This window comes from Lepisma saccharinum, chromosome 1 (genome assembly GCF_977018435.1).
Source record: "Lepisma saccharinum chromosome 1, izLepSacc3.1, whole genome shotgun sequence".
In the NCBI taxonomy this organism is placed as follows: Eukaryota; Metazoa; Arthropoda; class Insecta; order Zygentoma; family Lepismatidae; genus Lepisma; species Lepisma saccharinum.
The window spans coordinates 58,243,132-58,256,686 of NC_139229.1; the positions used below are offsets into that span (position 1 = coordinate 58,243,132).

Below are 13,555 nucleotides of genomic sequence, written 5' to 3' on the forward strand. Positions count from 1 at the left end.
GTCATAAACCTTCACACTGTACTCAGAATTTGAACTCCAGGCCTTTCTGCCTAGTACTTACTGATTTCAAAGAGTGCTTCTCGCTGAGCTAATTTTCAATTTTTTTTCATTTCACATTCCACTTTTCAGGTTTTTAACCTTTAATTCTCATGTCACAATATTTGATAACATTTACCAAAAAAAAACAACGACCACGCAAGGTCTAATAATCAGCCAAGTTAATCCACCTAGAGGTGGACCCATTAACATTTATAGAATACAGCGACCACGTAGGGTCCAATAATAAAAAGCGAAACTAATAACCATAGAGGTGGATCCGTTAACACATTTAAACATTTAGCATGCATTCTTCATCCATACCTTCTTAACAAAATATAATTTTGCGACCTCGCAGGGTTGTTAAATGTGGCGACCACGCAGGGTCGTTACATACGCCCCTTCCTCGGGCAAAAATTTTGGTAGAAATTTAAAACTTACAATTTCTGGAAAAATTTTACTGGAAATATTAAAGATCAAACTGGTAAGAATCTCTGTCTCTTCTACACTTCAGTCACTTGGTCCTCTTCTTCCCCTACTACTTCTCTTCTTCGCTCCGGAGAACATCTGTAAAGGCGAAGGTTGTCGAAGTTGACTCTGTCGACTGGGTTCTTGGTCGTCGGGTTCAACAGCAGGGCAGTGTTGCTTCGAACATCCGTGGCGACATAGGGGCCAATAAACACCTCAAATAGCTTGGCGATTGTCTTATTCCTTCTTGAACTCAGCTTATGGTTCCTGACAAGAACCAAGTCACCTTTAGCAAAGTTACATTTGCTAAGTTTCACCTTAAGTCCAACCTCTTCTAATCTATGGAGCACCTCTTCTATATGTTGGATATGGCTATCGAAATCCACATCAAAAATAAAAATATCGTCTATGTACACTGTCAGATAACTTTCAGTTTCAGGTCCAAAAACTGTATGCATAACTGACACAAAGGTAGACACAGCATTAGATAAGCCGTAAGGCATCTTCAAGAATTCGTACTGGCGACCTTTGTACGAAAAAGCAGTGTATTTTCGGCATTCTGGTTTCAAAGGAATCTGTAAATAGCCTGAAGCTAGATCTAAACTCGAAAAATACTGGGCTTGTTTAAATTTCTGCAATGACTCATCAATAGGTGGCACTGAGCTTTTAGGAACAATCATAATAGCATTTAATAGTCGAAAATCCAGGCACGGTCTTACACTACCATCGGGCTTATCCACCACTAGTAATGGATTGAGATAGGGTGATACCGATGGTTGAATAATGTTCCAGCTTTTCCACAAGCTAAGTTCTTTTTCTAGAGCGGCCCTTTTCGAGAGCGGCACTGGATATGGAGGGCGATGAACTGGTTCGGTACTTTTTAAAAGGATCTCACATTCTGCACTTTCCATGGTACCGGGCTTCTCTGAGAACACTGCTATATATTGATTCAGCACTTGCAGCAACTCCTGTTTCTGGGAATCATTAAGAATGTCTATAGTTTCGACCTTCTCCTTGAGGTCTGTCGGTTTATACATCCACTCTTCGTCTCTTTCTTGGACCTTTTGGATGTACCGCACAATTTCAACATCCAGTGGATTCCCTACATCTTGATCCGGAGTTTTTCCAAAATACAATTTTACCGAGTTTCTTCTGAAATTTATCTCGGCCTCGTGCTGCTTCAAGAATGGCATGCCCAAAAGAAGATCTGTAACAAACCCTCTCAATATAAAAACTTCAGTACTGAACACCATACCTTCAATCTCCAGTTCCACACGTCTGCTGCCAAAGACACGCTTCCTATGGCTCCCAGAAAAATCCACCAATCTTATCTCTGGAACCTTCTGCACTTGAATACCTGGAATTTGTTCCTTTAACTTAGTCCAAACTTCATAACTTAAAATAGAGCATTCGCTCCCAGTATCTATTACACAAGTCACTGGTATATCTATTAACTTTGCAGCCACTGCTGGTGATTTATATCTAATCCTCGATTCCCTTGCGGATTTCAGTTCACTCTGTAATTTTACTTCTTCTGTTTCAGTTAGTTGAAAGTTAACCTTTAGTTCTTGGATAGTTGTATCAGGTCGCTCCTCCGAGGCCCCTTGCCTAAATGGGAACGAAGCACCTAGACAAGGATTTAGTTTGTTTGGCAGGATTGAGACCTTTGATTATGCAAGAAGTCCCGGGTTGTTTCTAGGGCTCCCTCCTGCTCAGAGGTCATAACTTCTCTGGAGGGTGACTGTCTTCCCCTTGGTCCCGATTCTCTAGGTGAGGATCGCCTAGGAGAATTAGGACTACTGCGTCCCTGATTGTTCCTCCTCCAATCGGGAAACCTGCGATCTGGCCCTCGATTTGGTCGATAAGATTCCCATCGACCATTCTGGTTATGGTTCAGCCCTCTGTTACGTTCAAATCTATTAAAATTCCGAGCGCTCCAAGAGTTTTCAGGTTTAGTGTCACCCTTGGTCTCAATGCTTCGCACTTTGAAATTCTTATGGGGAAGTTCTTTATCTTTGATGTCCTCTTTATTTCTCCAGTAGTCGGGATCATCATATATTTCAAAGTCCTTGAGGAAACTGGTCAATTCGTCAACTGTTCGGGGAGAGTGCGCAAGGCAGAGATTTCGAGTTCTATAAGGTAACTGACCTATGATTAAATTCAGCACCTCGCTCTCGCTGAAGTTGTCACTTAGATTCCTATAGGCGGCGTAAATGCTCCAAGCGAAGCTCTCCATATTTTCATGTACTGGACGGGAATATCTTCTATTTCTTACAGCTGTTAATTGTCTCTGCTTAGCCTTCTCGGAGGCAAACTCTTCTTTAAACTTTATGCAGAAATCAGCATAGCTAACAAAACTGTCTATGTTACCTGCCAGCCAATGTTCAGCTTTACCTGTGAATACTCTAGGTAGCAATTCGAGTCTGTAATTGTCAGGCACTTGCATGAGCTCGAAGCTTACATTAAGCTCACGAAGATATTTCTCAGCTGACTGAGCTTCGATATCACCCTTGAACTTGGGGATGTGTGCGATGTCAGACATTCTAGGCATCTTAAATTCGGTTCTTCGCCGAGGAGATGTCCCGTCGGAACTATCTGCTTCTCTAGGCCGCTTACGCTTATCCGATTGAATGGTTCCCATATAGAAAGGATTCTGCACCACTCTAGGAGGTTCATAAGAGGCTGCTTCAGGATTCAGACTTCTATTTCGTTCAATGGAATCTGGGAGAACATCAGAAAGCACTCCCGGTTGTAGCTGCAACCGTTCAATTTTATCTTGCAGTTCGCCTACTCTTCTGACCATAGACCCAGTCTGCTCCTGTATTTCTTGCCGAAGAGATACCTCCAATTTCTGTGTCTCTCCGCGAAGAGAGTTCACCTTTTCGCCGGTTGCTTTAGCCATCGTTTCTGCAGCTACTTTTTGTTCTTGGACAGCCTTCTCCATAACTACAGTCTGCTCACTCAGAGTCTTTACTGCTGAACTTATGGTTTCTATAGATGCTTCTATCTGCTTAACTCTCTCTGGTTCTTCACTTCCATTTTCTGTCGTAGACTGAGCTACCAATTGCAGACAGACCTCTAAATTTTTCTTCATTTGTTCCTGCTCTTGCTCCATTTCACCACGCCAGACAGCTAAAGGTTATAATTGTTCTTCCACTACTTTCACTACTTCCAGCTGACAAGAGATTCTAATTTTATCTAATTCCTCCCTAAGACTTTCTAACTGGTCTGTCTTATGTTGGGAGAACAGTGTTCGCATCTCTGTTCGGCTTCTTTCAGCTTCTTGCTGTCTCCTCTCTTCTTGACCTTGAACTAAGGCATGGAGAGTCTCTAATTCTCTTTCTCTCTTCTCTTCTGCTTCTCGTTTTTCCATTTCTCTCTTCTCTTCTAGAGACTCTATTAGCGACCTAAATTCTTGTGTCTCTAGTTTTCTTTTAGCTTCTTCTTCTGCTTTCTCTTTCTTTCTAGCTTTCTCTAATTGAGCCATATCTTTCTTTCTCTGCTTCTCCTCCTCCGCTTTTTCTTTCTTTCTCTCTTCTTTATCTCTCATCAGCCATTCTAATAACCAATGGTCTGATGGGGTCGTACTAGGAGCACTTGGTTCTTGTCCTAAAACCATCAAGGGTACCGATAAGCAAGTCTTGCATCTGGACTCTGCAGTGGAGACTGAGGTCTCTTATTGCCCCTCACATTTCCAATGAAACTTCTGTAGACATTGGCAACACTGGAAAGACTCCCTCTCTCCTCCGGTATCCTCACAGCATCCGAACCCAGTTTCTTCATCTACACTGAAAAAAATAAAGGTGTGGAAACTCACCTTTTGGGGTGAGTTTGGCTTGTCACAAATAGACGTCCCCAAAAGGTGAGTTTCCACACCCCATATTGGGGTGAGTTTTTCTCACCCTAGTATAGAGTGTGTTTTTCCTCCCATAAGGGTGAGTTTTCTCACCCTAGTATAGAGTGTGTTTTTCCTCCCATAAGGGTGAGTTTTCTCACCCTAGTATAGAGTGTGTTTTTCCTCCCGTAAGGGTGAGTTTTCTCACCCTAGTATAGAGTGTGTTTTTCCTCCCGTAAGGGTGAGTTTTCTCACCCTAGTATAGAGTGTGTTTTTCCTCCCATAAGGGTGAGTTTTCTCACCCTAGTATAGAGTGTGTTTTTCCTCCCATAACGGTGAGTTTTCTCACCCTAGTATAGAGTGTGTTTTTCCTCCCATAAGGGTGAGTTTTCTCACCCTAGTATAGAGTGTGTTTTTCCTCCCATAAGTGTGAGTTTTCTCACCCTAGTATAGAGTGTGTTTTTCCTCCCATAAGGGTGAGTTTTCTCACCCTAGTATAGAGTGTGTTTTTCCTCCCATAAGGGTGAGTTTTCTCACCCCTGTATAGAGTGTGTTTTTGCTCCCATACGGTGAGTTATTCTCACCCTAGTATAGAGTGTGTTTTTCCTCCCATAGGGTGAGTTTGAGGGGTTCGTGAGGAAGAGGTAAATGATCTTCATTTAGTATAATAATGCTTACCTTTAACCTTGAAGAATCAGTCAGATCTTTTCTATCTTATCCAATATGAATTCAGAATAAGATAGAGCAATCATAACTTCATTGTAATTTCTTCCCAGATGGCAAATGTATCAAAGTAGAGAAATGCAATGTTAACTCTTGCATTGTGTAATATACGACATCACAGTGAAAACAGTGTTTCTTCATTTAATGCGTTCAGATTTTAATGTGATTAATTGTCTTCTTTATAAAAATAATACCATTCAATTCAGCATTAAAATTTGACAAAGCTTAAAAATCTTAGAGGAAACTAAATGCAGCACGCTCACCAAGGTATTCATGTAGAAGAACAAGCCATCCCTAAATTACATGAAGCTTGCAAGGAATATTATGTATCGATTTCTAAATCATACAAAAAAGCCGCAACTTTTAATGTACATACATATTTTCCAATAAGTCTTTTTTGAGACTTCCACTTGATGCTTAGAAGCCAATTGGGACTGGATATATGTACAGTCACATACACTGCTGGGTTGTAATGATTTAATTGAAAGTCAATGGTGCTGTTACAACCCAGAAGTGTCCTTGAGTGTACAATATAAGATGAAGGGTATTGATCTTCAGAAGTCACACCTGTTAATTATAAAATAACAACTTTTTTCTGTACTGTTTGGAAAGCAACACTCATGCTCACATACATTGCTAGGATAAATAAATGACATACTTAACACAACAAAATACTGTATACTTGTATATCCGTAGATAAATTTTATGTATACGTTGGATGCAAGTATATACATACATGGTAAGGGGATAATCTCTGAAAAATACTACCTTGCCACTAAATGCATACACATTAAGCAATAATTCAACCTTACCTTTCCTTTGCTGTTGGTTCTGCACACTCAGTTCAATGCCACAATCATTACAATGTGAATGATTTTTGGTGCTTTTAGAACCTATTTCAGTACTTTAATAAATTAATTAGAAACGAAAATGTACATTCTTAAGAAGGCAGAGCAAATTTAGTAGAAGTTATAAATGTTCATATACATAATTTTTAACCACTCTATTTCAAATACAGAGCTTAATTTTTTTCGCTCCAAAGATTAGGTTGAAGAAATAGTTACCAGTTAGCAAAAAATTCAACTTTATTTACAATATTCGTACATTTCATCTTGCAATAATTCAACATAGTTCTCACAATTTTATCCAAAAAAAGAGGAATTTTACTTCATTGCTAAAAATTTGCATGCTGTATTCCTTTAAAATGTCTGTATGGAAAGGCGTCCATGATCTGAAAGGAGAAAAAATGTAAGAGTAAATAAGAATATAACCAAGAATGCATTTAGGTCAGAGTGTGATAGTTTAGAATGTACTTATAACATTTATGAGTCTTAATACTTCCCTGAAAAGTATACTAGTGATGTGTGCATACAAAGTGATTCAAGCTTGAGTAGCCAGCCTTCATGGATGAGTGGTTACGAAAGCATGCTAAAACGCCTGGGGTGTCGAGTTCGAATCCCAGCCTGGGCACAGGTGTTCTTTGTGAGTGTCCATTCATCCATTCCATCATATCATCACTCATCCTCATGCTCGCAATTAGCCCAAAAGTGGCAGAAATGCGAAGAAAAATAAACAAAATCAATCAGTCAAGCTGCTCAATTGATAGATTGACTTGGTGTTTTAAGTCCACTTTATGCACAATATGGCTAATCGAGACTGAACCTGCGGTTCAAAGTGGGATCCGAACCACTATGTGCCTCCACAGGGTATCGAACCCAGGACCCCTTGATTACAAGGCAACGACCTACCACTGCACCATCGGGGAGGCCCTCAAACTGATCAGTTTCTACATTGAATGCAGTAGCACTAAATTGGCAATTTATTTTACACAGCATTTCCCATAATATTTAAAGCTCGGGGGGGGGGGGGTTAAACCCAGTAACCCCCCTTGCGTGCGCCACTGATTGAATGAACAGGTGGAGGAACTAAGAGTATGTCACCCTATTATGCAAAGGTAATATAAACATGCATGCTTTTATTTCATAGCAAGGGCCTATACAAGGAGGATGATGATGGGGCTATAAACAGGCAGGAAAAAATAGCGAAATGAGGGCTGACTACTGGGCACGCCACAGCATATAACTGGAAATGGCACACTATCTTCAAAAGTAAGAAATTACTTTAGGATAATATTTTGTGCTGAGACATCGGTGTCGGGAGATGGAGGTGGAACATATCCGTTGACCCCCCCCCCCCACCCCCTGGAATTGCCATCGGCCATTTCAAGTCACAAAAAGCAGAAGTTGTTATAACATAAATAATGTTTAGAAAGCTTTTATTGAAAAGTTAAAACTTAAAGATAAAACAGAATAACTGTGCATTTCAGTACACTAACTGTGTAAAATGTAAAAAAAAAAAAAATATATAGTAATAAGGAAAAGTTGTACTTGATATTCATTCATCTAGTAGTTCTCCCAAAGGATTTAATAATAGTAATAATAATAATATAATTTTATTTTTTTGTTATAATAGTTATTACTGTAAAATCATTATCATAACCATGATTCTTATTGTTAATATTTGTTCTACTATTAAGTTAAGTCAATGGATTGCTCCCAATACACGCACACAAACACCTTTCTGGTGTCGCCTAAGAGCTCAAACAGTACCATTCAATGTTGGTGTGAAAAATATTTTTTTACTAATTTTTGAGTGTTTAGCTTTAGCTTTCTTTTGTTTCTGTTAGTTCTGCAGGGTGCGAAATCCTGGGGGGACAGGGGGATTTCCCACCACCAACAATCTTGGCCTTAAAAATCCCCCCACCAAAAATTTCCTGGGGGAAGATTTTTTGTTATAACAAACGAAAGATAAGCAATTACTTTTACTTTCAAATATACTGTACTAAGAATAATATCGAAAACACACACAAATTAGTGTAGTTGTGAGTATTGAATGCTTTCTCTCTCAAGAAATCATTAACAAATCTACACCAATACGCACAATTAAAGTAAAACAAGAATGCAAGAAAATTATAACTATGAAATCTAATTGATTTATATTAACATAAAGCACAAACAAAACAAAAACTTACACATAATAAAAGCACTTCAACTATTTCATAATTTATAACATCTTTAACCAAGTTACTAAAGGAATTAGTTGGCTGCTTTACAATATCTGATATGTATAAAAGTAACAAATTAATTTACTTTTAATAATACACACATGTGGCGGAGGGGGAATGTAAATTAAGAACTTTCTTCCCCCACCAGTTTTCAATGATTTCGCACCCTGTAGTTCTGTCCTGTCAAAGTGTATGTGTAAACATCATGTAGCGAAAAGGCAAAAAGATTTTATTTATTCTGTACATTATACTAGCATGTAACAGGCACAGTGCCAGAAGGAGAAGTGAGTGGATGCCTCATTCCATCCCTTCACCCAGCAGACAAGAGACACATACCCTTGACAATTTTAAATATTTTCTATAGAAACAAGACATAGCTACATGAAAGTTCAACTCTCCAAAAATAAAAGCATGGATATGATTCTGTTTTCAAGTAGCAGAAATAAAGTTCTATTGAAAGTTTAGTAGGCTACGAAAGAAATACATAAATATTATAATTTGTATATTTATGCTAAGGTGCATTTTGGAAATGCATATCCAAAGATTATTAATTACAAAATGAAAGGTGTGTATGTATGGTTCGCACACGCAGCATTATATTTTACGTTCCTAGTTCTATTTATGTGATTCTGACATTTTCAGATTACATACAGGTTAATTGATTTATTTACTTACATTTCCATTTACAAAATCAGGATCATCTTCAAACATCAGATGTGGTTATTTTAGTTAAACAGCATTCAATGTCTGAAATAAGGAATAAATTTAAATTAGATTAATCTTGAAAGTAGCAAAAATTTAACTTCTTCAATACAACAGTTTATTGTACAACTATATTTCTTAATAGATGGAAGACTATTTGAAGCGTTCAAGTGGATTTAACATATAAAAGTTAATTATCATGCAAAGTTAGTATCATTTGGATCCCCCCAGCAATTTAAATTCTCCTAAGGAATGTCTATATATACAGTGGAAGATTGAATGAAAGAAACCCAGAATGATGAAAGTTTAGATACTTTTCAAATAAGAATTAATTTCTTTATCTGTGTGTTTTCTTCTACATAACATCTCAAAATGAATTTAATTTCCAAAGACAAAATTTGTATGTAGGCTTTTACAGGGTAACTGATAGCCAATAAATGTAGCATCACAGACCCTCACTTTGCAAGTTGAAAAGAGAAAACAAATAAAATGTATGAATCACTTACTTCATCCCACATCCACAAGAACACTAAATTGTACACAAGCAGCAATCGATTCTCAGAACTTAAAGATGCTGACACAGAAGTATATTTGCTGTGTGGTCTAGTCAACCATTTTTTTTTCACTAATCCTCCATGAAATTAATTGTGTAACAAAGATATTAGGAAAGGTATGTAAAGAGTGAGATGCATAAATATTTCCCGGAGAAGTTCAATGCAGTTCAATTCCTTAAATACACGTGGGACGTCAAAAAATATTGAAAATTATGAACAACTTGCCTGGTAATATTTTAACATCTCGCTGTACACATTGTGTAATTAGTATGCCATATCAATTTCCAAATACTTCCTAAGACAGTCATAACAAAGTTTTACACTCCAGCCTACACTGTGTATAACTATTAGTACTGTCCTTCCCAGTGGCGAACACTCCCTTTGAAACAGAAATAACCGAAGCTATGAGACACCCACCCACCCTTTCCTATTTCCAGATTTGTTGTTTGAATTTGTTTTTAAGTCCACTTTATGCACAGAAAGGCTAATCGGGGCTGCACCTAAAGTTCAAAGTGAAATCTGAACCACTACCGAGTATGGAACCTCGGACTCCTTGATACATGTATTTATGTATGCATGTACTTTTGACACTTTAATTTTCTTTTCACACTCACTATGATGACTAAATGTTCAATACTAGCTGACCACCTCTAGCGTGCGCTACACCTGGGTACATATAGTGGTCGCCACTGGTCCTCCCACCTCAACATATAAGCTTACTTCCTAAGAGACCTCTGTCATTTCAAGTTCCTACAGCTTAAAACTTATGAAAATAATGAATAATAAATTCCCTTGAAAAGAGAACAAAATTAGATTTGAACTACTCTACTTACATTGCATATCTGTGTAAACCCAACCCATGCAGGATCCTTGAAAAACTGCTATCGGTGATGAGTGGCGAAATGTTCAGTGTAGATTGGAACTAAGGCGAGTGTGTTTGTGGGTATTATCCGTATTCACTCCTCTCTATGCATGGCACATTCCTGAAAAGGAGTTGAAAATTAAAATAATACTTAAAATTTTATGTTACACAACCATATTTATGTGTAAAAGAAATCTAAGACAACACTCTAAAAGAAATTCTAGCTGCTGCTTGAAATTGTAAGTTTTCTTAACTTAAATTGTTAATGTTTAGAATCCCCCAAGGACCGAAAATTAGAAGATACTATGGACGCACACTACAGAAAACCTCACGAATATCAGCGTCTGAATGTGGGAAGGCGATCATTGCTCCCGAAAATTAATGTCAAGGTATATTTAACTTTCACGCCCTTGTTTACAATGTGTCTTTTTTCCTTTAAAAAATTGTGAATTAGATGCAATCGACTACAACGAATGAATGGAGTTTAAGCAGCAGCTTACAAATCTTATAAACTCTTACAGAAGCCTGTTTTGTAAATAATATTTCCCATGCAAATTAACTTTACGTCCCACAGTATCCCACTGCATTATTTTGGCCTCTTTACTTAAATATCAATTACAAATCCCTCTGGGGTACGTTCCGACAGGCAATAACGAAAGATTATGAATTATGCGCAACAAGTTACTTTACAACTTTAGGAACATCACACACCAAACGAAGGTGCCAGTCGCAGTCAGAATAGTCGACACAGCGCAGCGAGAATCACACAAGAACAGAAGAACACAAAGAGAGAGGGTGAAAGAGACCGAAGATACATTGACAGCGAATGACAGAGAACATAAATAGAAGGAAATGGGAAAGAGAGAAGGAAGGGTAGAAAGAAAGAGACAAAAGGTAAAGAAGAATAACGGAAATGGAAACAGAGGAACCAAGAGAGCAGAGAAAAATTGAAACATATGAAAACGGAGAAAGAAATAAAGATGATAGAGAATCCTAGTAGCAGTGATAATTGTAGTAGGGTCAACCTTTGTGACGTTGTTCCCCCAAACATCTACATATTCTGTTTAAAGTAAGATTATCTTTCGTTTGTACCGGATTGTATCGCATTTACTTTCGTTTGCAACATTACAGAGTTCGAGTATTCACTAATTGAACTTTTGGGGGGGGGGACTTCAGGTAGCCCGTACAGTTTTATCCCAGCGCATTTTTTCGATTGTACCGTAACGATTTGAGAGTAAATTAAATTAATATTTGAAGTTCCCTCGCCCCCAATTTTAAAATGAAGGACAAAATCATTACGTTTGTACCATTGAAATAACTAAACTAAACAACTAAAAGCTCCCCATCATGGAGGAAGAAAAAATCAAGCAACTTCTTTGATAGAATTTCGTTTGTGCACTTGAAATTTTATTTTTTATCGTTATAGTTTTCCAGTTATTTCTCTCCAAAAATGGGAGTGGGAAGGACGGAAACGAACTTAAACCATGATTTCTCAGTCTCCGTAACCATAGGCGTAAATTGGCGGGGACAAGGACCCCCAAAATTTTCACATTTGTTAAAATCTTCAAGTTAGGCGACCTGAGGAGCAAAGTAATAAAGAGTAATATTTGTGATTTCGCTAGTTATTTAAATGTCTTAGCACGTCGAGCTGCGACGCCAGGTGTCCCTGGTTCGAATCCCGCTTGGGCATGGTTGTTTGTAAATGTCCATTCATCAATTTCATCACTCATCCCCATATTCTCAAAATTAGCCAAGAGGCACAAACCGCGAAGTAAAATAAAACGAATCAATCAAATCAAATCAAACCATCACGAATGCCAATCTTCGGACGAGAACTATTGAAAGGGCTCACACTGCATGCTAAACAGTGCCCTCTCACCGTGTACTGTCATTATTTCGAAATGTGAAACACATTTTGGTCTAAGCATTTAAGATAGGACAATCTGAGCATATATAAAGAAAACTTACAGTGTAAAAATATTGAAAACGTTATTGAACTTACTTACCTTCGAATCCTGCTTTCTTATCTTCACTTTCAAATACCCACTCAGCAGACAAACTATTCTGGCCCACGGCACAGACGACCTCACACAATGTCAACGGCAAGGCTATTCTGGGCCTGCTTGTCCCAGACGACCTTCGATTGGTCCACACGAAAAGCGCGCCGTATACGACGCGTGACTTGCAACAAAAGACACTAAAAGTGAATGTCCTTTAAACAAAGCAACGATCTTTGGGGGTGGGGGTGGTTTAGACAACTTTTGTGGCAGGCGGATCCACTGGGAGGGCGATGGGAGCGATCTCCATTCCCCACTGCCAGTTCTTGGATATGATATTATACCTGATATTTTTGAGACTCAAATGTTCCGACTTTTATCCCCAAATTTAAAAGGCTCGATAATATTTATAAAATAAGTCAACCTTATGATCAAGATAAGCTAATCGAAACTGACACTACAGTTTAAATTTGTATTGAATCACTGTGCAATATGCTTCAAAATGAAATCGAACTGAGACCCCTTGAGGGAATAGGCTTTCGTGTTCTGTGAATATTCACTATATTTCTCATATCTGGTCAAGAGGCATTATGATACAATAATAACCACCTATTCCAGTCCTCGACCTCTATTTTTGCAAAGGAATTCTCTATCTTCTAGAACACAAAATCAGCTTCGTTCCTGTTTACAGTATAATATGTTGTTTATATATAGCAGTGTAGTGTATGTTAGAATTGAGGTTCGGTGAGGTGAGGCATTCGAATGAAATTCGCCCCTCCCAGCTGTAACTTCTGGATCCGCCACTGGTTTGTGGCAATTTGAAAGCGCTCTGTGGATACCAAAGTCCTAAGAAAATAAAGGACAGAATTTCTCTCCTCCACAAATTGATTGAGCTGGTTTATTTTATTTCGCTTTTGTGTCACTTTTGGCTAATCGCGAAGATGAGGATGAATTGATGATATGATTAAATTCATGAAGGGACACTCGCAAAGAAAACACATCCCCAGGCCTGGATTCGCTGCGCTACCCACTCCGCCATGGAGACCGGCTTTCCTTCACAGAGATAAGTACTTCATAATAATATTAATGTAGAATATAATATTGTAATTCTCATCCAGGAACAGGCCTATAGTAGGGGGGTGGGAGGATAAGGGCAGTTGATTCAGGTTCCGCAACAAACAACTTCAAATTTCCCCAGAACTTATTAGTTAATAGTTGACATTGATACTTTCTAATACACATGATTAGTTGACCAAAAATCTAGATTTTTACCCCCTAAAAAACTAATGTGAACATGAGAATGTTTTTTGTCGC

The 13,555-nt window shown here is 38.2% G+C and overlaps 1 long non-coding RNA gene across 1 annotated transcript; it reads right to left on the reverse strand.

Moving 5' to 3' along the window:
- Positions 1-6,129: 6,129 nt before the first annotated feature.
- On the reverse strand, positions 6,130-12,329 carry LOC145996123 (uncharacterized). The gene is made up of 4 exons (XR_014442754.1): positions 12,251-12,329; positions 10,216-10,365; positions 8,802-8,873; positions 6,130-6,293 (listed from the first exon to the last, which is right to left on the reverse strand). It is a non-coding gene; the product is annotated as an uncharacterized LOC145996123 (long non-coding RNA).
- Between the last annotated feature and the right edge of the window lie 1,226 nt (positions 12,330-13,555).